This window comes from Mustela nivalis, assembly GCF_964662115.1.
Source record: "Mustela nivalis genome assembly, chromosome: 17".
Taxonomy (NCBI): domain Eukaryota; kingdom Metazoa; phylum Chordata; class Mammalia; order Carnivora; family Mustelidae; genus Mustela; species Mustela nivalis.
Window position 1 is genome coordinate 52,978,779 of NC_139036.1, and position 27,365 is coordinate 53,006,143.

Sequence of the window (27,365 nt, forward strand, 5' to 3'; positions counted from 1 at the left end):
CTCTCTGTTGAGCAGAGAGCCTGAGGTGGAACTCAATCCCAGGTCCCTGAGATCAGGGTCCCCAGGTCCCCACTGAGCCACCCAGGCGCCCGGGACCACATCTTCTTTATCCATTCATCTGTTGATGCACATTTTGGCTCCTTCCACAGTCTCACTATCGTGGCCATTGCTGTTGTGAACATGGAGGCTCCTTTGCAATCAAACTATAAAATAGCAACTTGCAAGCTGTGAAATTATTGTGGGAGCCACGTGGAGGTGCATGTGAGTTGGGGACAAGAGCTGCTCTTCACTGAACCATGGTGCTGGTGGAGGTGGTACGGAGGGGGTTGTTGCCATGGTGATTAGAGATAGCAGTGAAAATGAGGGTGGTAAGGGTGTTGCTAGAATAGGTAGTGGAGGTGACAATGGAGATGAGGATGAGAGTATTTGGAGACTTACATAAAGAAGAGGTGGAGGTGGTGAGTGCCGAGGTAGCGTGGACATCAACGGTCTCCTTCGTTCCAGTTACGTGACAATAGAGTCAGCAGTACCCCCCCAACTTTTATTCATCTGGTATTCCAGGCTTGTGACCATCAACCCTCTCAATCCTTCTCTCTCCTCCTTCTCTGACTCCCTGAAAGACTTGTCTACCTCATTCATTTTGAGACAAGAATATACTTCTTCGTCTTAGTCATGATTTATCTCTCATATTTTTGTCAGACTGTGCAGATTCTAACTTCCTAGAAATTCGTGTCACCTATGAAATATTTAAATGCTGTTTTAAATATTTAAATATTGTTTTCACTAGAGAGGAGGTGGGAGGAGCTATTGTCTTAATAGCGTCCTACATATGATACTAAGGGCCCTGTATGTCATTGAAAATTCTGTTATTCCAACAACCAGTGGTGATCATAAGATCTGTAGGTGCTCTGGGAGAAGGAGCCTGAACAATAAATAAGACTGGGTTCACAGCACACAAACAAATAAAACGATAACTAGGAAAAATAAAAACAAAAACCTAAAAGCCTTCCCAGTTCCCCTGTGTCTCGTCATGACTTCTCCATGGCTAGATGCTGGGTTACGGCTTTGCATCCTTATGTCTTCTCAGTAGGGCCCATGCGCTTCAGACAAAGCCATCCAGAAACACAGCAATAGTTCCACAAGGTGGGTTTATTGGAGGAAGGGAGAAGACAGAGCTTGGGGAAACATGGGGGTGTTTTAGGAAAAATGTGTTAGAAAGAACTTATTACAGGATTTACTTGGGTGACTCACAGAAGGGCTGAAGAAGCAACACTTTCTAGAAGGCAGGGCAACTCCATGTGATTTTTTTTTTTCAATAAATCTACCTATAAAGAGGGGAGACAAGAACAAAAATAAATCTCTGGTTGGTGAGGGATTGCTCTATCATTTTAGCCAAGAAAGGGTGGTGTTTGGTATTTTGTGGGTGGCACTAGGAATTTTTTAAAAATCTGCACTGAGGCAAAAATATGAGGTGTAATGTGGCCTTGTTTTATGTCTTTCGCCAGGGCCTCAGGATGCCCTGGGCTAAGTCTGGTATTCTGTGAGATCGCGAGTTTCGATAGAATGGTGTGGCCTAGGTATGCGTGCCAGGCCAGCTTCCAGCTTCTGAGGATCAAGAAGGTTGCTCCTTTTCTTTCTTTCTCTATGACACACTGGAATTCAGTAGTGGTTTGTATTTCTGCACACAAGAAAAAGTTATTTATTTATTTATTTATTTATTTATTTCTGAAGATGAAGCAAAGCTTTACTCCATGCCAAGCATCAAGAATCAAACCAAACGTTTGGGGCTGTGTCACTTACAGAAAGGGCGACCTCTCTCTGCTTCACAGACCAGTTTTTTTTTTTTAATTTATTTTATTTTCAGCATAACAGTATTCATTGTTTTTGCACCATACCCAGTGCTCCATGCAATCCGTGCCCTCTCTAATACCCACCACCTGGTACCTCAACCTCCCACCCCCCTGCCACTTCAAACCCCTCAGATTGTTTTTCAGAGTCCATAGTCTCTCATGGTTCACCTCCCCTTCCAATTTACCCCAACTCCCTTCTCCTCTCTAAGACCCCTTGTCCTCCATGCTATTTGTTATGCTCCACAAATAAGTGAAACCAAATGATAATTGACTCTCTCTGCTTGACTTATTTCACTCAGCATCATCTCTTCCAGTCCTGTCCATGTTATCATGACCCATCTTCATTTCAAAGTACGATTTCTGACTCTAATGAGAATACTGATGGTAATTGAAGGCAATAATACTAAAAATACCAACAAAAGAAAGGACAGGGTTTGAGATCAAAGCAGAGGAGGGGGTAGGGAGAGCACCTCAGTGAGTGCTGACCGAGCCCCACGAGTGGTCTTACTGTCTCTCAGAAGCAGGCACGAGACCATTTGAAGTACCCAGTGATGGTGTTATCTGTATTCTCAGCTCAGAACCCTGGGCGCCAAAGATGGAGTAATTTGAGGGGGATAGCACACTATAATAAGCAAGTGTCTTCAGTTGGAGTCCCCTAAAGCAAAGGATTCCCATAAAAGTATTTTTTTAATTGAGGTATGATTAACATATAACACTATGCTAGTTTCATGGTCTTTTTTTGGGAATTTTGTTTTTGTTTGCTTTTGTTGTGTACTTAAGGAGTACTCCCCAGGAAACACCAGTGGGGAACTAAGGAAGTGAGATGGGGAAATAAAATACCTAAGAGTCAGGTATTCGGTTAAGTCCCACAGAGACCCACCAATAAATAAGTAAGTAAGTAAGGGGGAGAGGGAGTAAATAAATAAACAAAATTCAAGATCATTAAAAAAAAAAGTTGTCAGGAGGACAAGAGGGTTCACAAAATCCTAAGTAAAGAGGCTCTCCTTGTCGACAGAGTAAGTGCGTTTCTGTGTCCAGTGGCTCTCAGATGTCAGCAGCAGCAGAAGCACCATGACGTCTTGTTCAACTGTAGTTTCTCATTCAGTAGGTGTGGGTGGGACTCAAGACTTTTTATCATCTCTATCATGTTCCCAAGAAAGCTGCTGCACCAAGGGCACTGCACTTTATAAAAGGTCGACGGAGCCTGAGGACTGACCTTTGGCCAAGAGACGCAGATGCTGGCTCCCAGGCGAGCAACAATGGTTGTTGGCACAGATGTAAACCGAGTGGCAAGCCCGGGGTGTGCTCTCGTCTGGGCCCAGGTCTGTCTGCATCCAGATCTGGTATTGTCAGCACTTGTGATGTACCCCTTGTCGGCTGTGGGTGACAGAAAGCCACAGGGTAAACCCATAGGATGCCCTATGAGTTAATTGTCATGTCAGTGTTAATTGGAGATAGGCAGACTGAATGGACAGGGCATCAGAACGCAGAGCTCATTTACATGAGTAGTTGGAGGTATGTGTTAAGTAAAATTTAAAAATTATCTCTGTGACTTGTGTTTTGCTTTGTGTTAAAACCCTAGGACTATAGCTGCACATTTTCACTCTAACCAATTAGTTTTAGCTGCAAAATGTCAAAAGTAGTACAGGCCACTATATTATTCTCTATGCCATAGGTCTCATGCCTTAGTTTTAATTTCACATAATCTTCTTTATTCAGTCAAGGTGATTAATTTTTAAATAGATAACCAAACTTAATTTCCCATTTATGACTTTATAAGACATATCCAATCACTAAATTTGCAATTCAGAGATGAGTCCATGAATAATTTGTCCTACGTTTTGAGTTTAAGGAATAGGTCACTGTACCCTAGAGCCATAAAAATCTCCATTTGTCCCGTCCAGGTTTAAACCAACAAGAGGGTTCCTTGTCACTCTGGGCAGAAGCACAGGTAAGCAGGAATGTTCTGGAAAGAGTTTAAGACGAAAGTGGATGCCAGTGCAAAGTTTATCTATGTTACCCTTTTTTCCTATGGGCAGTAAGAATAATTCTTGTTCTATGCTTGACTCAGACAGTACAAGGGCTTTCCATATGTTTACACACAAATCTTCACTGCACCCAGTGAGGCAAATACATGAGGGTTTGGCAGAAGTGAAGCCTGTTCCATGCATTTTTCATGAGAGAAATTTCAATAAAGTGAAATAACTCGGTGTCCCAAACACTATGCCAGCAAATGACAAGGAAGGCTGTTTACATTTGGATGGTGCAACCAGAACAGCTTGGGTTTCCTACATTCCAAGGCTTCCAGCCAGCCCTTTCAGTTAATCCATTTAAAAAAAAAAAAAAAAAAAAAGTTCAATTAAAAAAAAAAAAAAAAACAAACAAGACCGGTTTCAGGAACTACCTGGAAAACATATAAGATTAGAAAATTGTATTTAAATGGGATTCCTTGAGAAACAAGTACCATCGTACATAAAATTTCAGTTTATATGTGCAGAGTTAGTTGGCGCTTGGAGCCAAATGATGTCAATTATTTATTATGTCTCGAACACCAGAACCATCCATAGAGTGGAAGCAAATTTTCTTTGTTCTCGAATTTTCTGAACAACGTCTGTTCTTGCGTGCTTACTGAACATTCGTGTATCATCCCGTAAACCTCCAAATGTACTGAGTGGGCATGGAAAACACTTAAATATAATTGGAAATAGAAGAGATAAGAGGAGCGTACAGTATCTTCCAATGGCAGCGACTCATCTTCTGAAAAAAGTGGTGCTTCTCAAAACGTGGCCCCAGTCAGCAATATCCACACCCTCATGAGAGCCTGTTAGAATGAAATGCTAGGGGTCCTGCCCCAGACCCACTAAATCTGCAACTCTGGGTTCGGAGCCTAGTGTTGTGTGCCTCTAATGAGGTCTCCAATTGGTTGTAGGACATGCCAGAGTTGGAGAACCAGAGACTTGGCAGCTAATAAGAAATGGCTGACGGACAATAGAACGGACAATGGTGTATAACACAGTATGACACCACAGCAGAGATCAGTTTATTTTTGTTTTGTTTGTGAAGTGTATGAATAAATAGAAAAGAAAGGAGGGAGAGAGGGCGAGGTAGAGAGAGAGAGCGAGAGAAAAGGTAAAATGTTAAGCGTGCGTTACAGGGGATTTATTTTTGCTACGTGCTTTTTCACATTTTCCAAGATCCATCCCTGATTAGGTATTGCCTGTGATTACAGCTGTTACTGAAGAGGATAACTATGTTATAGAAGAGAAAAAAATAATTTTTCCTTATATTATTGTGGTGCATTTAGAAACTGTGCCCAGCTCCACTGTAACGATGTACAAAGCGAAAAGCATCCCCCATGCAACACATGGACAAGAGTGGCTCTGCTCTCTTGTCTTTTTTCTCTTTTCTTTCTTTTTTCTCTCTTCTCTCTTTCTTTTTTCCTACTCTCAAAGTAGGAAAAACTGTCAACACAGAGCTTATAACCACATTTTCACTTGCTCTCGTGGTAGGCGCTTTCAACTGCTGGAACCCAGCGGACTGAAATGCAGGGAAGCCTTGCCTGAAATGTTACCTCTGGTGCAGGACCGTTTATGTTCACCTTCCAGATAGGAGCCCCATGTCTCCTTTGCATTGGTTGCAAATGTGGGCATGCATGGCTTCTTTGTTATACCATTTGATCATTGAAACTGTCTTTTTTTTTAATGGCTTGAAATGGTGAATGCTTATTTTTAGGGAACTTTGTGAAGCCACTCTTAGAGAGTGAAAGAGAAAGAAGCCAGAGAGTACTTTCTGAATGTCTGACCTGCTTTTATTCTGGAATTGCCAAGCAATTCAGTAGCAAATGCTGTCCTGCAAAGGGTAAGAGCTTCCTGTTGCTGCTGTAACAAGTAAGGACCGTAAACTTAGTGACTTTTTTTTTTTTTTCTCTGACATTTCTGGAGATCAAAAGTCCTCAAATCAGGAAGCTGGGAAGGCTGCATTCCTTTTGGAGGTTCCAGGGGAAAATCCATTTCCTTGTCTTTTCTAGCTTTGTAGGCTACCTACCGTCTTTGGTTTATGGCCTCTTTCAGACATTCTGACCTCTGTCTCCATCGTCATTACTCCTTCTTTGACTTCTTGCCTCTCTTCCAAGGATTCCTGTGAAAACATGGCACCCACCTAGATAATCCAGGAGAGCCTCCCCACCGAAACCTTAATCACATGTGTGAAATCCCTTTCACCATGGAAGATAACATATTAACAGGCTCTGGGGGCAGGAGGAGGTATCACTCTGCCTATCATACAAAGGAAGAAGGTTTTCAATATTGACCTATATTATTCTTTATCCAAATAGCTCTGTTTGCAAGTAATAGAGAGACAGAATTCAAGAGTCATGTAAATATTTATTCCTGACAATGACAGAGTCCATGCAATGTGCTGATGACGTAAACCTAGTTTATGTGGCAAGATTAAGTTGAATTTCCAATTCACTGTGCTTAAAGTAAATAAAACAAAACAAAACAAAAACTTCTGTTTTAGCTATTAGAGAAGTTATGCATTGTGACTGAACATAATATTAAAGTACAGATAAAAGGAAAACAAATAAATTGGAAAATAAATAAATTGGCAAACAAATTCATTGGATTTATATATGTATTCTTTCCTATTTTAACAAAATTGGACCACAATGAACAGACCTGTTTTACAACTACTATTTTATTTCTCCCTCATGAAATCTTTTTTGATGGCATTATTCATTTACGAAGTTCTGCAAAATCATAAATTATTGCTCAATTTCTCTAATGTTTTTAGAGATGTACGTTGCCTTTAATCTTTTAATTTCATGAACAATTTTATGTTGAGCATTCTAGCAGGCCCATGTCTATGCACTTGTCCATGGTTATTTCCACATGGCCAGATATTTTTAAATAGTTACCTCCATAATTGATGATGCTAGGGCCCTAAAATCACACAAAGGCAATAATATAAATAAAACGTTTGGGGCCATTCCACTTGTTTTTGAAAGACTTTTCTCCATTCCTTCTTTGGAGACAGAAAGCTCGGAGTCAAGTGTGTTAGGTATAGAACAGAATATCTAGACTTTATTTAAAGATATGGCAAGTAAGCATATTTGGGATCTAGGTAATTAAACAACCTTCATTTAAAATGTATGGCATGTAATTCTATCTCTGCAGAGAGGAACTTACCTTGCCATGGGCAGCGACAGCTCTCAGTGGTAAATGTAATAGGACAAGGAAATGTGGACAAATCCAGAGCAGTAACTGGAGAACTAGCAAAAAGAGTGGGCTGGCTGAAGGCCAAATGCAACTTTGTTAAAAGAAAATATCTGCAGGGTGATTTTTTCAAAATGGAAGTAGATGCTCATCAGTACCATCCAATCATGAGATGCTCCTACTGCCCTGCTGGTTTTTAATACGTGGAAGAAAGAACATGTTTTCTTTGACACCGGAGTTTGTTACCAAATGCTGAGACCTTAGAGACCTCGTGGATGACATTGAGAAGTTTTGGTATACAACCAGTAATGGCTTATTTTATTGAGCAATCACTGCATTCTAGATACGATGTTCAATGCTTGTATATAATATTACAAGGACTCCTCACAACATTTTTAAAAAGAAGATATCCCCATTCTTCAAACGTGAAACTGAGGCTGGAAAATTCGGTCAAGATTTAAGACTTGACAATGATCATAGAGTTAATTAGAGATAGAGATCATACGGTTGGCTCAGGTCTGAAACACACCAAAAATCTAACATCTCAACATGCTCATTTGGCTTCAGGAAAATAAAAGGGAAAAGTGCCTAGAAAGGAGGATTTCAAAATTAAGTCAATGTTGAAGTAATTTTTTTAAAAATGTTTAAGTAATGACAACATACTCATGATATAAAATTAAAGGAAACAAGCCAATGTTTACATTTTTACATAATGTGAAATCAATTTTTAAATCGAGATGAAATTCTGCAAAAGATAACTTCACGTGTGTGTCTGCATGTATGTATACATATATATATTTGTAGTCTTAAATTTATTATAAAATAAAGTCTTAAATTACTTAAGTTTAACTCATCATCCTATTTCTATATTCTATAATGAAGATAATATGTTTTATAAATTGTTTTTATGACAGAATATATAAACATTTATTTTAAAAAAAAGAAGAGAAAGAAAACTGAAATGACAGACCCACTCAGAGCTTTTTTGGATCTTCCATAAAACAAGATACACAAAAGAGAGTGATTTTTTTTTTTCTTAATATTGCAGGTACAGTGTTACACAAAAATGCATTCTGTGCTATATTTGATTTGTGAGACCAATATATTTGCAATCTGTTCTAAGGAAAAATTGTGACAAGTTAGTCCAGGATACAGGTTTTTCTCCTGAAAACCATAAAAAATATGCACATCCAAGAATGTAACATATCCCACCATATCACAGAAATCAGCAAAACTTTCGAATTCTGCTACCAGTGATTTAAATTACCAAATATTTCACAATAGTAAACAGATATCAAGACCTGATTCTTCCCACTTTCATCATTATAAATACTGCCGATGCCTGAAAACATGGTAGTTTGAATCAAACCATAACAGTGGGATCTAGAAAATGTCTGGAGGGACTAGAAATAGCACGATAATTTGAAGTCCTGGGCTTTCTTTGAGACGGAGACCGCCTCTGAACATTATATTGGTCTCAGCTTGGGGACTGAAAATCACCTGTAATGAATTCGATTCAGTTTCTTTAATCTTTGAACTCATAGAGTTAATGCAGGTGAGGTTATTTGTTTTCAATGAGCCATTTAATATAACGAAGGAGGGTTTTTGTAATCCCTAATTAATTCTTGCCCCTCAGCCCACCAATTGATTAATAACCCAAGGGAGCCAACAGTCAGCTACCTCCCCTTCCACATAATTGCTACTCTAGTAGGAATGTCACATTCAAAATCACCATCATTAAAATAATAACAAATCTGAGTAGATGATGGTGGCATTCATGAGTCAAACATGTTTCAATTCTTACTGATTAATGGGTGAAAGGACCATCATAAGGGCTGCAAATCTACTTGGAATAAATGCAGGAGTGGAGAAGGGAGCTGTGGTTTTTAGTGAGACTCCTTCAACTATCCAAACAAGTGTTTCTTTTTTTAGTGAGCAGAATATAATATAGGACTGTGCAAGATGACTGCCTACTCTATTTAACTTAGACAAATGCATAACAAATCACTATTCTGTAGTGCAAAGGCACACCTCATATACTCCTGTTTCTTTCTTTCCTTTTTTTTTTTTCTTTCCTTGGGGCCTGGATATAAGACCACAGCCATCTAAATAATCCTCCAGAAATAAACCAATGAAATTGTGAGTCTGACAACAGACAGAGCATTATACCTGCAGCTGGTAAATGTTTCCATAGTCCAACCACCTTTCCAGTAAAAATTTTATCCCGGGGGAAAGTCAGCAACTAAGATTTTAACTACTTTTCTGCAATAGAAAAGTTTGGAGCAATGGAGACTTCATAAATTTCATTATTGATGGCCTTTATTTTTCTTAGAGAATTACCCACCCTCAAGTATATTGTGAAAATACTACTACTGTATTACTCTATTCCCATATAAATAATTAAAAAAAACTAGGTGATTAAACTATGAGACTACCTCATAAGAAGGTGCATAATTCCAAAACCATTTTATTGTTTTCTGTATTATTTGGTATGTTTGTAATTGTTGAATGAACATTTCAATTACATGAATATCAGGAGACTAAGAATGTTCGTAAATGTCTTGGCCAATTACTTGGACTGTGACCCTCCACTAACTGGCCCGCTCTGTTTTTGTGGGTTTCTTGAAGTTAGAATGCTTGATTCTTGCATCCTACCTGTTCTTTCCATAGAAATAGTATTTGCTTTTGCACAACCTTTGAACTCATGAACATATTTCTAGTAGATACTGGGCTAATACAGGGGTATGACCTAGTGAATTTAGTCTCTGCTACCAGGCGATCTGCCATGGTGTTGGAAAGAAAGGACATTTCCAATAAAGAGTGACTCCCAGAACTCTGGTGAGAAGGTAGTACCAATCATTAAAGGAAAATTTGCATTACTTATTTAAACTTGCAATATGTGAACCCTTTTACCTAACATACTGGTTCCAGGAATCCATCGTATATATTTTTGTGTGGTCAAGATAATGTGTATATTGATGCTTGCCACAATATTAGCAACATTATTGGAAATAACAAAGAAGGGCAATATATGAAAGAATTAACAAAATGAAAACATTTGTAATTTTTTTCTTGCCCTGAATTCTTCCAAGAAACACAGCCTTGGAGATGGCTTGCCTCTAGGTTTGTTTGGGAAATCGATCTGAATGAATGAAAGTGGAAACACAGGAATGATGTGAAGGAAATTGAGAGGGGACATACAGCACGTTATCGATCCTGCATTCCCAGATGGCAATAATTTCCCACTGCATATCAATCTTATTTGCGGACCTTTGGAATCACTGTGTAGAGTTTACCTTGCTGTTATTTCCTGAGGGTTAGAACCGGATATTTGTTGCCTCCAGACCTCATGAGTCTCTCTGTGGAGTCCCAGCTTCCTCACACCTTCAAATGTTTCTCATTGTAAGAATTTCTGAGCCATTGACACAGATATCCCAAATGGAGGTAGGGAAATCAAAGACCAGAAAGGGAAGGTCATGCTGTGTGACTGAGCCAAAGAGATGCCAGATTCAGCCTGTGAACCACAAGGGCACATGAAACACTGTATCAGTTGCATCGCAGTAATTGTATATGGCCATGCTCCTTAAGGCGGGCACATTATATGATGAGCACTTGGTGTTCTACAAAACTGATGAATTATTGAATGCTACACATGAAACTAATGATGTACTCTATGTTGGCTAATTGGGTTTAAATTAAAAAAATGTATTGGTCTTTCAATTTTGTCTTTGACCCTTCAGTTCCTCAGCTGTGTATTATTTTATTTCCAAATATTTGGGATTTCCCAGATATCTTTCCATTGTTGATGTTTAGTTTAATTGTGCTGTGGACAGAAAACAAGCTTTGCATGACTTTTACACCTTGTTTAGTGGCCAAAAATATGGCCTGTCCATGTGCTCTTGAATGTGTATTCTGTGTTGTATTGGGTGGAAAGGTCTCAGACATCAGCGAGGTCAAGTTGGCTGATGGTGCTATTCAGGACCTCTGTGTCTTAATAGGTCATCTAACTAATTTGTCATGAAATCCTGAAAGAGGACACTAAAGTTTCCAACATAATTGTGGACACACCTCTTTCTCCTGTTCTATCATTTTGTTTTTGTTTTTTGCATTATGTATTTTGAAAACCTGTTTTGAGAAATATACATGTTTAAATTATGTCCTTGATGAATAAACATCCTTACCAATTTTTCATGTTCCCTTATTATTTCTGGTAATGTTTCTTTTATGAAATCTGATGTATCTGATATGAGTAGCCATTCCAGCTTTGTTTTGATTATGGTGGGATTCCTTTTACTTTAGACCATCCACAATTTATACTTACAGTGGCTTTCTCATGGGTGATTAGAGTTGGGTCTTACTTTTTTTTCCACTTAGATAATCTCTGCCTTTTAATCCATCTCTTTGAATAATTCTCAGTTGTTATCTCTTCACATCCTGGATCTTTCCTTGAGCGAGTGTTAGGCCATCTGATCGTGTTCAAGCAGTTCTTGAATGACCTACATAGCTTTTCCCTTTCTACATTTTGCATTTCTGTCTGTTTAGTATCTACCCATCTTCAGGTTCACTAATTCTTTCCCTGGAGGTGTCAGGTTGGTTATAAAGGAAAGCACAGCTATGACAATCCTGTAAATAAAACATGTCCTCAATGCTTTAGGGCAAAACAAGGTTTAGGTATCTTCCCTCTTCACTTCTGTTAAGATCCCGGAAATATGGAATCATTAACCCAATCCTCGGAAACATCAGGAAGTGTCGCTGCAAAGAGGAATTACTTTACAATCAAAGATACTTTGTTGAATTGTCAACGGTATTTGCCAATAAATATTGTAAGCTTTGGTATTAAGATTTACTTTGTTTTTGTTATGTGAACATAGCCTCTGTTTGACATGTCTTAAAAAGAGCGGCCCACTTCCTTATAAATGTTGATGTGGCATAAATGAGAGGTAGCTAAAGACTTTCTGGCTACTTCTGTGACATTGAGCCATTAGTATGGATACATGAAAGGGTAAGTATTCAAAATGCTGCCCCAGAGGCTTTTTTTTTTTTTTTTCACATTCCTTGATTGGATTATAACTTTGTTTCTACCTGTACCTTCACCCATTTCATAGTTCCATATCTGTTGACATTATTCATTTTTGACATTCTTTCTTTTAATGAATTAAATATCACCAGTCTGATGGCTTTTGTTTTGGGGTAAACTAAAAACATGTCTGTTATGAACACACTTGATTTATTACAGCCCACAAAACAATTATGATAAAAGATGGCCTTCCTTACTGTAATCCTCACTTTTCAGCAGCTTCAAATGCCTTTTGGGGGAAAATACCCCAAAAAACTAGAAGTAAATAAATAATGAAGTAGTTTTCCTTTGGGTTTTGAAAAAAGATAAGCTTTCATTAAGTTCACATTTCACACTTTCTCGTGTTTCTTCTTATACCTGTTTACATGTTTGTGAGAAGGCAGTCTGGGGCTTTGCGGTAGAAAACTTACCTATGGAAAATTTTTCTCTATGCAAATCCATATGGCCTAGTTAATATAATTATTGAGCTAAATCTGTGTACTTACTCTAGGAAATTCAAGGCTTTCCTAGGAATTCCATTTGCAAGCGTGTTTCTATGTCCTGTGAACATAAAAGATAGAATTTAGAAGTGTCATCAAGCCTGTTAAATAACCCAGTTGGGACACAACAATACCTTGAAACGTATGTGTTCTGAGCCAGGTAGGTGTAGATACGGACTCTGAGCTACGTGGGCAACAACTCGTGAGATCTAAGAATTCCATTCTAGGTAGAAAGATGTGAAAGAGCTTTCTCGAGTTATTTCAGAAAAGATAATGAAAATTATTCTGATGGGATTATTATTATGATATTAATATACCATCCTGATGCACTGGGAGTTAGTGTAAGGGAACTCAAATTGTTTTTTATAAACATGAGAGGAGAAAGGCTATACACAAAAATAAAATCTTTAGGATACAGTGACGTGGCTTTGCAACCCCTGATGGTGCCCCAGGTAGGGCACCATTTGTATTCGAAGCTTTGCGACATGATATTCTTCCTTTATTCCTGTTTTTGAGTAGCAAATAACTCCAAATGTTAGTGACTGAAAACAATAATCATTTATTTGTACATCAGTCCTCATGAACCAACCTTCATAACCCAATGAGCCTAAATCTAATTACCTCTCAAATGCCCCATTTCTACATGCCATCACATGGGAGTTAGCTCTTTAGTGTGAATTTTGGGGTGACACAAGTTGGTCTGTCTATAAGAGATATTGACCTGTTATTTTCTTATAATTATCTTTTTGGGCTTGAGTATCAAGACAGCTGCCGGGCTCATAAAATGTGGTAAAGTCTCATAAAGTGTGAGGTATGGTCTCCCTTTTATTTATTTTCATCTATAATATATATTCTTGCTTTCTTTTTTAAAGATTTCATGTGTTTATTTGAGAGTGAGAGAGAGAGCACAAGCAGGGGAGAGGGGCAGAAGGAGAGAGAGAGGCTGGGAAGCAGGCTCCTTGCTGAGCAGGGACCCAGATGCAGGACTTGATCCCATGACCTTGGATCAGACCTGAGTGGAAGGCAAACACTTGACCAAATGAGCCACCTAGGTGCCCTATATTATTTCTTTCTTAAGGGTTTTGCAGAATTTACTAATTAACCTGTCTATGACTTTCTCTCCCTTTCCATATATATATATACATATATATGTATATATATGTTTTGAATGTTTTAAACTACAAATTCCACTTGTCCTTTTCTGAAATTTGACCTTAGTTTTGGGTAATTCTAATTCAATAGACAGAGTTTTATGTTTCTGAGTTTCAACTGGGACCAGTTTCCGAAGTCCTCTTTCTCCCCCCCCCAACCCACCGCCATCTCTCACCCTAAATAGACCCTATGAAAATTGGTATTTGCAAACTATATATAAGACTCAATGGAATTCACCGATCAGGGCCATTTATACTATAACGCAAACAATGCACATACACAGTGGGGAGGGAGTGACTATTGTATTGGGATGATAGGACTTTCTCTCCATCACTTCCATCAGAAACCGGCATCCAGGACCCTTCCTGGGACTTCGCCCCACCTTGATGAGCAGAATACACCTAATGTCATCATTGTTTGCTGGATCCCTGAGAGATTTACTCAAAGGAGGCTCCGAGAAAGAGAGAATGGGGAATTTTCAGGAAACTAATTAGCTTTAAGAATCTCAGCTTTCCCCTTCAATTGACCTTGCCACATACAATCAGACTGGCAGAATATCTGTATAAACTTTATTTGTTGGGACGGATTCGGGACACATAGCATGTTTTCTGCTGGAGCATGTGTGAGTATAGGTATAAATGGATGCACTTTTCCCTAACACTTTGTGTTCCGAGACTTCAAAATGCCTGAATAAAATGTAGTCTTTCTTTCTAAAGAAATTGATTTATGGGGCGCCTGGGTGGCTCAGTGGGTTAAAGCCTCTGCCTTCAGCTCAGGTCATGATCCCAGGGTCCTCGGATCGAGCTCTGCGTCAGGCTCTCTGCTCAGCAAGGAGCCTGCTTCCCATTCTCTCTCTCTGCCTGCCTCTCTGCCTACTTGTGATCCCCGTCTGTCAAATAAATAAATAAAATCTTAAAAAAAAAAAAAAAGAAATTGATTTATATGGATGCCGTTTTATGACACCCTACAGTATTCATAAAGTGAAATATGTTCTAAATCCTGCAGCTCTAAACTGTGTGATCCCTCCTGCCATTATTCTAGACTACAGAAATTAGACTGGTAATTAAGTATTTGACTGCACAGTCATGAGGCACGTACTTTCATACTTGACCCTGTATACATTTGTGTTGGTTTTGTCTTTTGAAGATATATTTAAGGCTGGCAGTTAGATTCTTCTAGACCATGTGAACACACATAGTTAACAAATATATTCTTTAACTGAATAGTTTCTATTTCTTTTGCCTTTATTATTCCCAATAACTAGCTTAGCAGTTTTTCTGCTTTTCCTTCCCTGAATAGATGTGGTCTTTTCGTCTTATAAGATATGGTCATTCTGTTGGCCATCTGGATGTCTTCTTTGCAGAAATGTCTGTTCATGTCCTCTGCCCATTTCTTGATTGGATTATTTGTTCTTTGGGTGTTGAGTTTGCTAAGTTCTTTATAGATTCTGGACACTAGTCCTTTATCTGATATGTCGTTTGCAAATATCTTCTCCCATTCTGTCAGTTGTCTTTTGATTTTGTTAACTGTTTCCTTTGCTGTGCAAAAGATTTGATCTTGATGAAATCCCAATAGTTCATTTTTGCCCTTGCTTCCCTTGCCTTTGGTGTTGTTCCTAGGAAGATGTTGCTGCGGCTGAGGTCGAAAAATATATGTTTATAAAAAATAAAAAATTATATAAAAAAAAAGATATGGTCATTCTGGCAACATTCTGGGATGATGTAGAGAATGAAGAGGCGTTGAAGTGTAGCTCTTAAGTTATTTGAACACATTTAATCATTTAAATTTGATTTAATCATTTGAACAATTTAATCATTTTGAAGTAGATTTTGGAGTATTCTTAATTGAAACGCTTTCCTCATAATTGGAAACTTCATGGTCAGTGGGGAGTGAAAATATGAAATAAAGAAGGAAAAAAAAAAAACAGCCAAACTATCTAGTTAAACGTCAGATTGGTCCTATTTCACACACTTTAATCGAAGACTTCTTATAGTTATAATTAATAAATATGTTATTTTTTATCTGTTTTAAATGGTAACTGGATGGGCTTTTTTATTTTGAGAAAGTAACACATTAAAATCTTGAGTAAAATTTAAGCAGAAATAAACAGACATAATTTTATCTTTCCCAGCAGTATTCTAAAGACTGTTAACTCCCGGAGAGTGTGAATACCTATAGTACAAACAAAAAATTATGGATAATCCAAAGGTAATATCATAATGTAGCAGACACTTACAGGGCTTAGTCTTCAAATCCCCTTTTCTCTCTCCTCTTCCTTAGTAATTTGAATTTGGTTTCCAGGGTGGCTGGGTGGCTCAGTCGGTGAAGCATCTGCCTTCAGCTCATATCATGATCTCAAGGTCCTGGGATCAAGCCCCATATCAGGCTCCTCGCTCAGCAGGGAGTCTACTTCTTCCTCTGCCACTTCCCCTCACTCATGCTCCCTCTCTTTTTCTTTCTCTCTCTCAAAATAAATTTAAAAAAAAACCCTTGAATTGTATTTCCACAACAACAACAACTAAAGTCATAATTACACCATTTATAATAGACACAGGCTAGATTTCAATCCCTGCCTTCTGACTCTAAAGTTTTTTCAACACTCACGTATGATACTTTTATGAACTGATAGTAATTTAAAGCCCCATATTTTACACATTGTCTCTGGCTTTTTATACATAGCAAAACAGTGTATTGTCCCAATAATTATTCAAATGTAAGTAGATATCTCAGTACCATATTTACACGGAGAAATATAAATTATATAAACCCACATGCCCTTAAAATATGCTTTCACTTTAAAATTACATTTGGGGGTTGCTTTGTGAAAATAAAATAACCGTTGATTTATGGGTCTTAATAAGGGTCCGATCCTTTCTTATAATAGAAGTGTTATTTATGTTGTTGCAGTTAAGACAGGAAAGTTTCTCCATGGGGGAGGAAGCCATTGATTTCCCTTTGGGGGTCCTAAAAGTGATTTTCTATTTCACAAGCTAGAAAGGAGACCCCTGTGTACTCTGCTTTATGCAGCCAAAGCTTATCTTTTCTTCAAAACCCACTCAATCCTTTTATGATCTGTGCCCATGAATCTTTCCGTGACCTCTTCAACTCGTGATCTCATGCTGCTCTGAGCTAACAACACCGACTCTCCTTTCTATAAGGGTATCAGGGAACACATGATAGAAGCAGATAGCGATTCTCCCAGAACAGGGAAACTGAGACGCAGGCAGTGAAAGAATTGAGAAAGTCTTAAAGGGTAAGCATTGCTTGCTTTCAGATGTAGAGTGGCTTTTTTAAAAGGGGACAAAAACTGATTCAAGCAAAAGATGCTGTCTCATGGAGGAGTCTAGACTCTTGGAGGACAGTGATCCAACATGGAATTCATGCTAAGTCATTTGTGCTTCTCGAGAATAGAAAAACAGATTTTAGGGCTATCAACTTCGAGTAAACATGTAGGTATAGGATGACATTAGCAGACAAAGAGGAATTCCAGTGTATGATATCCGAACTTTTCCACTGAGTTCCTCTTTGTTATTACTGTTGTTTTTAATTAGTTAAAAAATATTTTTTGGAATTTATTTGAGGATACATACTATAAATGTTGAGAATTCGTTAACTTTTGATTAACTCAGCAACCTCAAAGCTCAAGGTGACATATACCACTAATTGCATTTCTTCGGGGTTTAGACAGAATACCACTCATCTCCCTGCTCATGGGTTAGCTGTGGGTCCACAGAACCTGACCCAGAGTAGCTGGTTTCGGGCTTCAGGGTTTGAGTTGGGTTCAAGTTGACCCCACTGGTTTCTTTCCTGTTCTATTCCTGGTGGACTTTGGGCATGCTTGGGAAAACCAAATCATAGACGTGTGTTCTAAGTGTCTGTGTGTGTTTGATGTTGGCTGCAGTTCCATCGCCAAAAGCAAGTCAGACAGTCATAGGTTCAAGCCCCATAGCAGAAGCTGAGGGAAGTGTCTCTGTAGGAGGATTTGCAGTCATAGCTGCAGTTACTCTAGAGGAGTGAGGAACTGACAACAAGAATCGAATCCATCACATAACGTTAACAACAGTACCAAATGCATATAAGAAATATCAGTACTTTCCCATCACTCTCCTTCCAAGCACCTAATTCTGCTATCCAAGAGATAAATATCTTCTGTTGTTTTTGGTGTTCACCTTTACCCATCTGCCCCATCTATCTATCTATTGATCTACCATCCATCCAATACATTTAGTAAATATTATGTTTCTGTGTAATGTAATTTGGTATTAGTAGATAGTTATCAGTTTGAAACATTCTCCAATTCCTGTAACAGTTAAATAAGAGCTTGGCCTTGTTGAACACTCATCCATGTTTTCCCTTCTCCCATGATATCTATATAATTCATCATCATTTGGGGGTTTAATCCATTACCAGTGTTGATATGATGCTATTGATGTAATTCACTGCTTACATAATACTTTTTTTATTTCCTATAGTCTCTTTGTACCTATTTCTATTTTTCAGTGTTCCAAAAGACGTTGACAACTGTTTTGACCCCGTCACTCATTTTTCCTGGTGTCCAAGCAAAGATCCCAGCACTCTACTAATTGCACCCTCTGTCCCCAACAAAGCACCTCAGAGTCATCGTCCCTTCCTCTTCCCCTGGACCACCACAGCTTTGTATCCTTCTGTCTGGACTGATGCTCTCTACTCCTCACGCAAACCCATTAACCTTTCTTTACTTCTCCACTTGAAATACTACTAGTAATCAATATTCTATTTGTATTCAAAGTTTCTGTTGAAAAATCAAATTTTAGATTCTTAGCCGGTGGTCTGGTATATTTCTCCTGCAAGTTTTTAGTGTATCCATTTTATTCTTTTATATTTGAATCTCACAACAATAGATCTATGGCTGATTACCATTTTAATTCGTGCCTTTTTCAAAGTGAAGACTAATTTTCAAGTCTGGGAAATTGACTTTTTATTATTATTATTATTATTATTATTACTATTCATTTATTTCATCCCCTCCCTGAATCTTCCAGAGTTCCTTGTTTTTATTATCTCTTCTCTCCTACTTTTCGTCTTTTTTCTATGTTTGCTCTCTGGACGAAATGCTCTGTTATTACTCTGGCTGAAGTCACCATCGCCTTTTGCCTAAATTAATATAATGCTTTCTCAGCAAAATTTCCTGCCTTTCCCGTTGTTTCATTGTTGTCCCAGGCTCAATATAGCAACCTTTTAAAATTTGTCAGAATATTCTCCACCCCAGACTTCGCAGTGCTTTTTATTCTGAATTTCGGAGGTAGGAGGTAACATCTTTGCAACCACCTACAGAGCTCTCCTTGCTCTAGAATGTCATTAACCCTCTGTCTGGCTTTCTTCCTTTTCTCTCTTGCTCTCATTCCATCCTAGACATGCCAACTGCTTTGCTAGTTCTCTGACCAAGAGCTTGTCTTCAAGGAAAGAAAAAATAAGCACCCCCCTCAAAAAAAAAAAAAAAAAAAAAGTGAGCCACAGATGAAAGCCACATGTGTGGCTTTAAATATTTTAGGACCCAATTAAAAAAAAATAATGAGAAGTAAGTGACATTAATTTTAATAATATATGTAACAGAGCCTAATGTGTTTAGAATTTATCATTTTAATATGGGGTCCAACATTTTTAAATTATTAATGAGAAAATTTTACATTTGGTCCCCAAAGACGGAGGCATATTTTACATTTCTAGCACCATTCAATCAGATCAGCACTTGATCTATCACTGTCCTTCAGAGATGTCCCAAATGGAGGCAAGAGGTGAGGCTCTGCATTAGGCCAGTCCTGGTATAGGGACCACCCCTGAAGGAAGTCTAGAGGAACTCCCTTCCACGGGGGGCAATGCCCGAGAGAGTGAGACCTCGCTGTGAGTTTTCAGCAGACAGCAGCACTGAACCATTAAAGTTCTTGAGTCTGGAGGGAGGGTTTGAGCCATGCCCCAGAGGATGTAAAATAAAAATTAAGACGTAAAAAAATAAAAATAAAGATGCAGCAGGCAGGCCTTTTAAAAACACACATTTATTTGCAAGTCTCTCTCTCTCTCTCTTTTTTTTTAAGATTTTTATTTTATTTATTTGACACACAGAGATCACAAGTAGGCAGAGATGCAGGCAGAGAGAGAGGGGAAAGCAGGCACCCCGCTGAGCAGAAAGCCCAATGTGGGGCTCGATCCCAGGACCCTGAGATCATGACCTGAGCCGAAGGCAGAGGCTTTAACCCACTGAGCCACCCAGGCGCTCCACAAGTGTCTCTTTTTAAAAAAATTTCAGACACATTATTAATTGAAAAACAAGGTTTGTTCATTACTATTAGGGGTCAAGAGTTTTGGTAGGTCAGTAATTTGAGCACAAGTATCTAAATAATTCCAGGTTTAAAACGTAGATCAAAACATCCAAAGAAAGAAATATACATAAAGTTATATTACTCTATATGGGACAACCCCAATGTATGGTGAGAGATAAATTCTATCCATATGCTAAAAATCTCCTCCAATATTTTTTATGAAGTTATGATAAGATTAAAGGAACATCTTAGTTCTTCTTTCTGATAAAGCTGTTTAGGAGAAATTAAATTGAAGAAGTATTGGTAAAAATCCTGCTAATGTACCAAAGTCAGGAAGAATGAGTCTAAGACTTACAGCCAAGATATGACTTGGGATTGATACTGAATGCTTCAAATGGGTTTCCTTTTGTATCCTGGACCAGAAGCATTTGCAACAATCTGTGAAAGAGATACACCAGGCAGAAAGTCCAGTGGACAGTGAGGTTTTTTCTTGATCAGGCAGAAGTTGTCAGTGATATTTCAGTCAGTGGCCCCAGAAAGGGTATCAGGCATAGACATATTGTGCCCAGGGACTGAAGGCAGGCAGAACAGAACAGACTTTATTGATAGCTGTCCCCAGCAAGGCAGCTTCCCCAAGCACACAGAGATAAAATGGTACTGCTGGAAATGCTAACTTGTCCACACTTTGTATTGCTGAAGTGGTAATGAAAATGCATATCTTTTCTATCTGTTCCTATTAGCTTTGGCTGCCCAGCAGAAGATCCAAGTAAGTGTGGCTTAAAGGAGGTGTGCTAAGGAAAAATTACCAAAAGTCAAGAAGGAGAGATAGAATTAGACTCGACTTGATTTTGAGAAGACACTGGGGAATAAGGAGCACAAATAATAATCAAAATAGAATAATATCCTTGAGTAATGGAACTGGGTCTGCAGAATGCATAGATGAACTCAACACCAGGGAAAATCAATTGAAATAGACCAGTATATGCCAACCACCTTAAAAAAATAAAGAACTTGAAAGTGGCAAGTAAACAATGGAAATAAAACAAAATTTATTACCAGCAAAGGAAGAAGAAATCAGACTGCCTTCATATGCCTCGTCAGCATTAAACACAAGAATGTGATGGGAGATTTGAAGGAAATGAATTATTATTAATGATTTTCATTTCCAAACAGATATTTTAATCATGAAGTAGGAGTCAAACATGAAAAGAAAGAGTACTCATGTCCTTTCTCTAAAAGTGTTCATTGAGGTGTTCTTCAGCTAACTGGATCAAAAAAAAAAACAAAAAACAAAAAACAAAAAACAAAACAAAACCAAAAGCTTCAAAGTGAGCATTTCTAAAATAACATTAGTAGAAAACATGTAAACTAGTTATGAGAAATCAAGTACAAAAAGTATAATTATTTTTAAAAAAGCAACTAGTTGGCGAGCCCAGGTGGCTCAGTCAATTCGGTGTTTGACACTTGATCTCAGCTCAGGTCTTGATCTGAGGGTCAAGTCCTGTGTTGGGCTCCTCTCTGGTCATGGAGCCAATTAAAAAAAAAGTGTAACTAATTATCATAAGAACAGATATGTGATGTTAAATGGTGATCATAAGCAGGTTCTAAGAACCCAGATCATATCCCCAAAAGTGAGGTACTGAGATTTATAGAAATAAATAAAATATGCTAATTTGTAAAATATGCTAAATATGCTAGTATTAAATAGGGTGGGATCAACAAATACAATTTTATCACTGACATTGGTAAAGAGAAAATATTAAATTCAAGTGTGTGTGTGTGTGTGTGTGTGTTTCCCAAAAAATAAAAGGTGAGCATTTTTAACATTAAGGAAAATGTTACTTGCTCAAAAATTTGAGATAAATACGTATACTGAAAAAGTAAAAAAGACAAAACCACAAGAGTGAAATTAATAAAACTTGATATCCAACTAACAAAATTATTGGTGATGCCAATAAATATAAATGAGTTAAAACTCCTTTATTAAAAGATAAAAACTCTTATAAATAAAAAATGCAATCCAGAAACTTGGAAGATATGAGATAGTATGAAAATTTGGATTTGTAAAAATCTCCTCTACAAAAATAATAAAATAAGATTTATGAAGTAATGGTAACAAAGAAGATATCATGGATGGTGAAGCAAACTAAAGGCCTTTAGTCAAACATAAATAATAAAAATCAGTTTTTGCTATTTTTTATATTCTACATAAAGGTGTAGAACAAATTGGACCAAATCAAAAAATGTCCCACTTAAGCAGGAGTAGAAAAGAGCCAAGTGAGATATTTTTAAAAATTGTACTGCTAGGGGTGCCTGGGTGGCTCAGTGGGTTAAGCCTCTCTGCCTTCGGCTCAAGTCATGATCTCAGGGTCCTGGGATTGAGCCCCGCATCAGATGTTGGGTTTGGAGAGGAATTAAAACAAATTATTAAACTTCTGCCAACACACAGGGAAACCATGCTCTTTTCTGCCACACAAACTAGAAAAGTTGAGGACTTGGCAAGGATTTCTTTGAAAAAGGAGCCATTGTATGTTGGTGTTGATGACAATAAAGCTAATGCAGCAGTGGATGGTCTTGAGCACGGCTATGTTTTTTGTCCCTCGGAAAAGAGATTCCTCCTACTCTTTACATTCATTAAGAAGAACGAGAAGAAGAAACTGATGGTCTTCTTTTCATCCTGTAAGTCCGTGAAATACCACTATGAGTTGCCGAACTACATCGATTTGCCTGTCTTGGTCATTCATGGAAGGCAGAAGCAAAATAAGCGTACAACCACATTCTTTCAGTTCTGCAATGCAGATTCGGGGATATTATTATGTACTGACGTGGCAGCGAGAGGCTGGATATTCCTGAAGTTGACAGGATTGTTCAGTATGACCCTCCAGGTGACCCCAAGGAACATATTCATCGTGTGGGAAGAATAGCCAGAGGCCTAAATGGGAGAGGGCATGCCTTGCTCATTTTACGCCCTGAAGAATTGGGTTTCCTTCATTACCTGAAGCAATCCAAGGTTCCATTAAGTGAATTTCAGTTTTCCTGGCCCCAAATTTCTGACATGCAGTCTCAGCTTGAAAAATTGATTGAAAAGAACTATTTTCTTCATAAGTCAGCCCAGGAAGCATAGAAGTCTTACATTCGAGCATATGATTCCCACTCTCTGAAACAGGTCTTCAATGTTAATAATTTAAATTTGCCTCAGGTTGCTCTTTCGTTTGGTTTCAAAGTGCCTCCTTTTGTTGATCTGAACGTGAACAGCAATGACGGCAAGCTTAAAAAGAGAGGAGGCAGTGGTGGCTTCGGCTACCAGAAAGCCAAAAAAGTCAAGAAGTCCACAATCTTCAAACACATTAGCAAGAAGTCCTCAGACAGCTGGCAGTTCTCTCACCGAAGACACATCTTCCTTTTGTCTCGAATAGCTTTGTCCTGAAATGGACTTTCCCCCCCTTTCTCTAACAAAGGAATTGTAGCTTCAGGATTGGGACTGATGGAACAGGAGTATGAGTTGACGGTTTCAAGCACTATCTACTTCCAGGAGATACTGCTCTTATTTGGAGATGTAAAACAGAGTTCAATTTTTCTAGGTTGTTCAAGAGCAAAACAAGGGATCTTTTGGATTTTGTTGAGCAACAGAGTATTTTAGAATCTTTTGCCTCCAAATGTGTCATTGTTTTGGGGGGCAGGGTATTTTTTAATTTTTTATTTAAAATCAAGTAATTAACATTAAAATATATTACTGGCTTCAGAGGCAGAGTTAGGTGATTCATCAGTCTTCTCTATACCCAGGGCTCATTACATCACGTGCCCTCTTTAATGTCCATCACCCAGTTCAGCCTTCCTTAGAAGGCAGCGACCTGGTACACTGGGGGTGGTAATGTAGAAAATTATCTCAGTTTTTTGTTTGTTTGTTTGTTTCTGGTTTTGGCTTTTTTGGTTGTTGTTGTTTTGGTTGTTTCTTGGAACTTAACCGTAGCTCTTGACCTCCCCTGAAAATGCTACTGTGGCTAGGAAGCACGTTACATTAAAGGAGGCGTTGGTTTTTGTATACTCCAGATTTTAAAGCAGTGAGCCTTTCCTATTTTTTTTTTTCAAGAGCCCACAGGGTAGGTTATTTTTCATTGTTATTTGAATAAAGCACCCTTCACAGTCCTAACATTTGTTGGAAACAGTGGGAACCTGAAATTTTTGAGCCTCATTTACACCAATATATGTGTAATAAGCTGTTATTTTTCCTTTAATAACTTAACAAATATCTTTTTGCAAAAGGCACATAATGATGATACCGCTCATTCAACTTTGTTCCCAGTGGTTTGGATTTTGTTCAACCCTTCTAACTCTGCAGAGTATTCAGGGAGGCAGAACATTTTTTGAGGAAAAATTGCCCCTTCCAGATCTGTGAAATGAAAATAGGTTTATGATGAAAATTGGAAATGAACAGCAGTCAAAAAGAGCAGCAAAGATGGGGGTTTCATCACATGGGGTTTTTGTTGTAGGAATTCTTGACTTCCACAGTATTTAGTATGTCTTGTTTTATTTCCAGTGCATTTTATAACTATAAAATGGTTATTACATTTTGATCAATTTGAAAGCAAAGTTGTTGGCATTGTTTTGCTGTTGTGCTAGTTAAAATTCATAGTCTCCTGTTAAGTACAAATACACTAAGAACATCAAATGTGGTGGAAACGGCTTAATACAAATAGCATCCCAGTAGTTCAAAAAAAAAAGAAAAAGAAAAAAAGTGATCCTCTGTGTTCTGGGTTCGACCGTTGTCCCCTGGCCAGACCTGTCCTCAGATTCAGGCCTTGACTGTTAGACTCATGGCACTTAAGAATGCTTCACCTAAGACATTCAGTAACTTTTTTTTTTTTAGAAATAATCATGTCTCAAAAAACACACGAAAACAAAAGGAAGACTCTTTAATCACAGAGCGAGAGTAAAGACTCAGTATTTTCATACATTGCCATCAGAGGTTTTGAATATGTACTTTAAAATTTTCTATCAGAAGTGAAGTCATCCTTAACTCCCTGCTTGTAACCAGCTTGTTTCATGTTATTTTCCTGTGTCATTAAATAATTACATCCAGGGCGCCTGGGTGGCTCAGTGGGTTAAGCCGCTGCCTTCGACTCAGGTCATAATCTCAGGGTCCTGGGATCGAGTCCCGCATCGGGCTCTCTGCTCGGCGGGGAGCCTGCTTTCTCCTCTCTCTCTGCCTTCCTCTCTGCCTACTTGTGATCTCTCTCTGTCGAATAAATAAATAAAATCTTTAAAATAATAATAATAATAATAATAATTACATCCATTTTATATTTCAAAAAGAAAAAAAAAAATTGTACTGCTAGGGGTACCTGGGTAGCTCAGTGAGTTAAGCCTCTCTGCCTTTGGCTCAAGTCATGATCTCAGGGTCCTGGGATCGAGGCCCACATCAGGCTCTCTGTTCAGCGAGAAGCCTGCTTCCCCCTCTCTCTCTGCCTGCCTATCTGCCTACTCATGATCTTTCTCTCTCTGTCAAATAAATAAATAAAATCTTTTAAAAAATTGTACTGCTACCTTTCCAAATTAGTGGAAGTAGAGTGGCAGTATGAGCAGTAATTTGGACAAAGAATATAAAGATATTCTCCTTTGAGTTTGCTCTTTGCTCTCTTTTCTCTTTGGAAAACCATCAACTACATAAAAGCACATTCACAAAAGCTGGAAGAATAGTCCACATTCACTTCCCCACTCGAACCCCATTACTCTCTGGCAAAATGGTAACCTTGGGGAGACCAGAGTATAATCCCCTAGCTCTAATTCTTTAGCAGAAAACAAAAATTGTAAGAAAAAGAGAAAAAATTGTTCAGCTACTCCAAGTGACAAATTTCAATCCATAAGACTTCCTAATCTCTGAAGCAAGAAGGTGGAAGTCTCATCCTTATGGGATTGGACAGGACATTGGTTCAGAAGAGTGGACCTCAATGCAGGACACTGACTTCAATTCAGGGCAAGGAGCATGGTGGTGTCTCCCACAAAGGCAGTGCACTGACCTTTCTCTATTTTGTTTTCCCTTCAGCTGACTAAGCATATCAATCTTAGCACTCATACTTCAACTTGAGGTTATGCTGAAAGCATTTGTTCTGTATGTAGGTTAAAGGGATTGCAAAAGAGGAAATAATTCAAATCAAATCTAAAACACAGTTTGAAAAGTAAACAGGTGAAAAGAGTAAAAGCTCAGAGAGAGGAGGGATGGTTAATGTAGAGCTCTAGTAACTGAAAGTTCGATGCTATAAAAAAAAAGCGTATTTATTAATAAAATGAAAAATGAGGTTACCAAGAAAGATTACGAATAGTGTATACAGAAGTCATTTTGGATAAGGATGGCCTTTCAAATCCTTTGGAAAAGGACAATTTATTCAACAGTCACAACTAGTGCTTACCTATGGGAAACAAATAGTTTGATTCTCATTTCACATTATATATCAAAATAAATTTCAAGTTTATTAAAGAATATATTAGGGTTTTTCTTCTCAGATTTAGAATAAACTATTTGTGAATATCTATCTGGTCATGATGAGGGAAGTCTTTCCATACAAAACAGAAGAAGGAAAGAATCATCTAGAAATGATAAAATCTTTTGAATATATAAGGTTTAAAAAGTTGATATCTTAAAAATATCAAAACAGAAGTGAATGGTGAGCAATAAACTGGGAAACCTATTTAGGAGAGGAAAAAAAATTTATGTGTATTCTTTCGTACACGTGAAAATTTTCATTTAAAATGGCACATTTGAACTGAATTCTGTGAACTGTTCTGAGTCCTGAACAAAATGTTTAAGTAGGCATGCTTAATTACTTCCTGATTTGTTTATTAGATTTGGGGCAATGACTTAAAAAAGAGTAACAGGATGAATTTACAAAAGAGTAGATTTTGGAGTTTTACAAGTCATGTTAGAATCCTTCGAACATTCACTGGCTCTTTTTCCATGTGTATGTGATTCAATTTCTTTGAGTCTCAATTTGAAATTGTGAAATTTGACTACTTGGTTTTGTCAGTATGTAATGAATACTAGTTCCCCCCCTCCTTTGATCATCAAGTTTCGTGGATTCCAATTCTCTAAATAATATATTAATAAAGGTCATTCCCTAGACCAGGATAGTTGGCAAGCCATCTTATGTGGGTGAATTTGGCCTGAATCATTTTGTTAATAAAGTTTTATCAAAACACAACCATGTCCTTTTTTTTTTTTTTAACCTGTTGTCCGTGACTGCTTTCGCTCTATAACAGCAAAGTTGAATCATCATGATAGAGATTTTTTCTGTCCTGCAAAT

At 38.0% G+C, this 27,365-nt stretch overlaps 1 pseudogene across 1 annotated transcript; it reads left to right on the plus strand.

The window, feature by feature from the left end:
* The first annotated feature begins 404 nt into the window (after window positions 1–404).
* Window positions 405–23,494, plus strand: LOC309851459 (ATP-dependent RNA helicase DDX18 pseudogene; annotated as a pseudogene). The gene is made up of 3 exons: window positions 405–470; window positions 3,007–3,193; window positions 22,462–23,494. The product of its transcript is annotated as an ATP-dependent RNA helicase DDX18 pseudogene (transcript).
* Window positions 23,495–27,365: the final 3,871 nt, after the last annotated feature.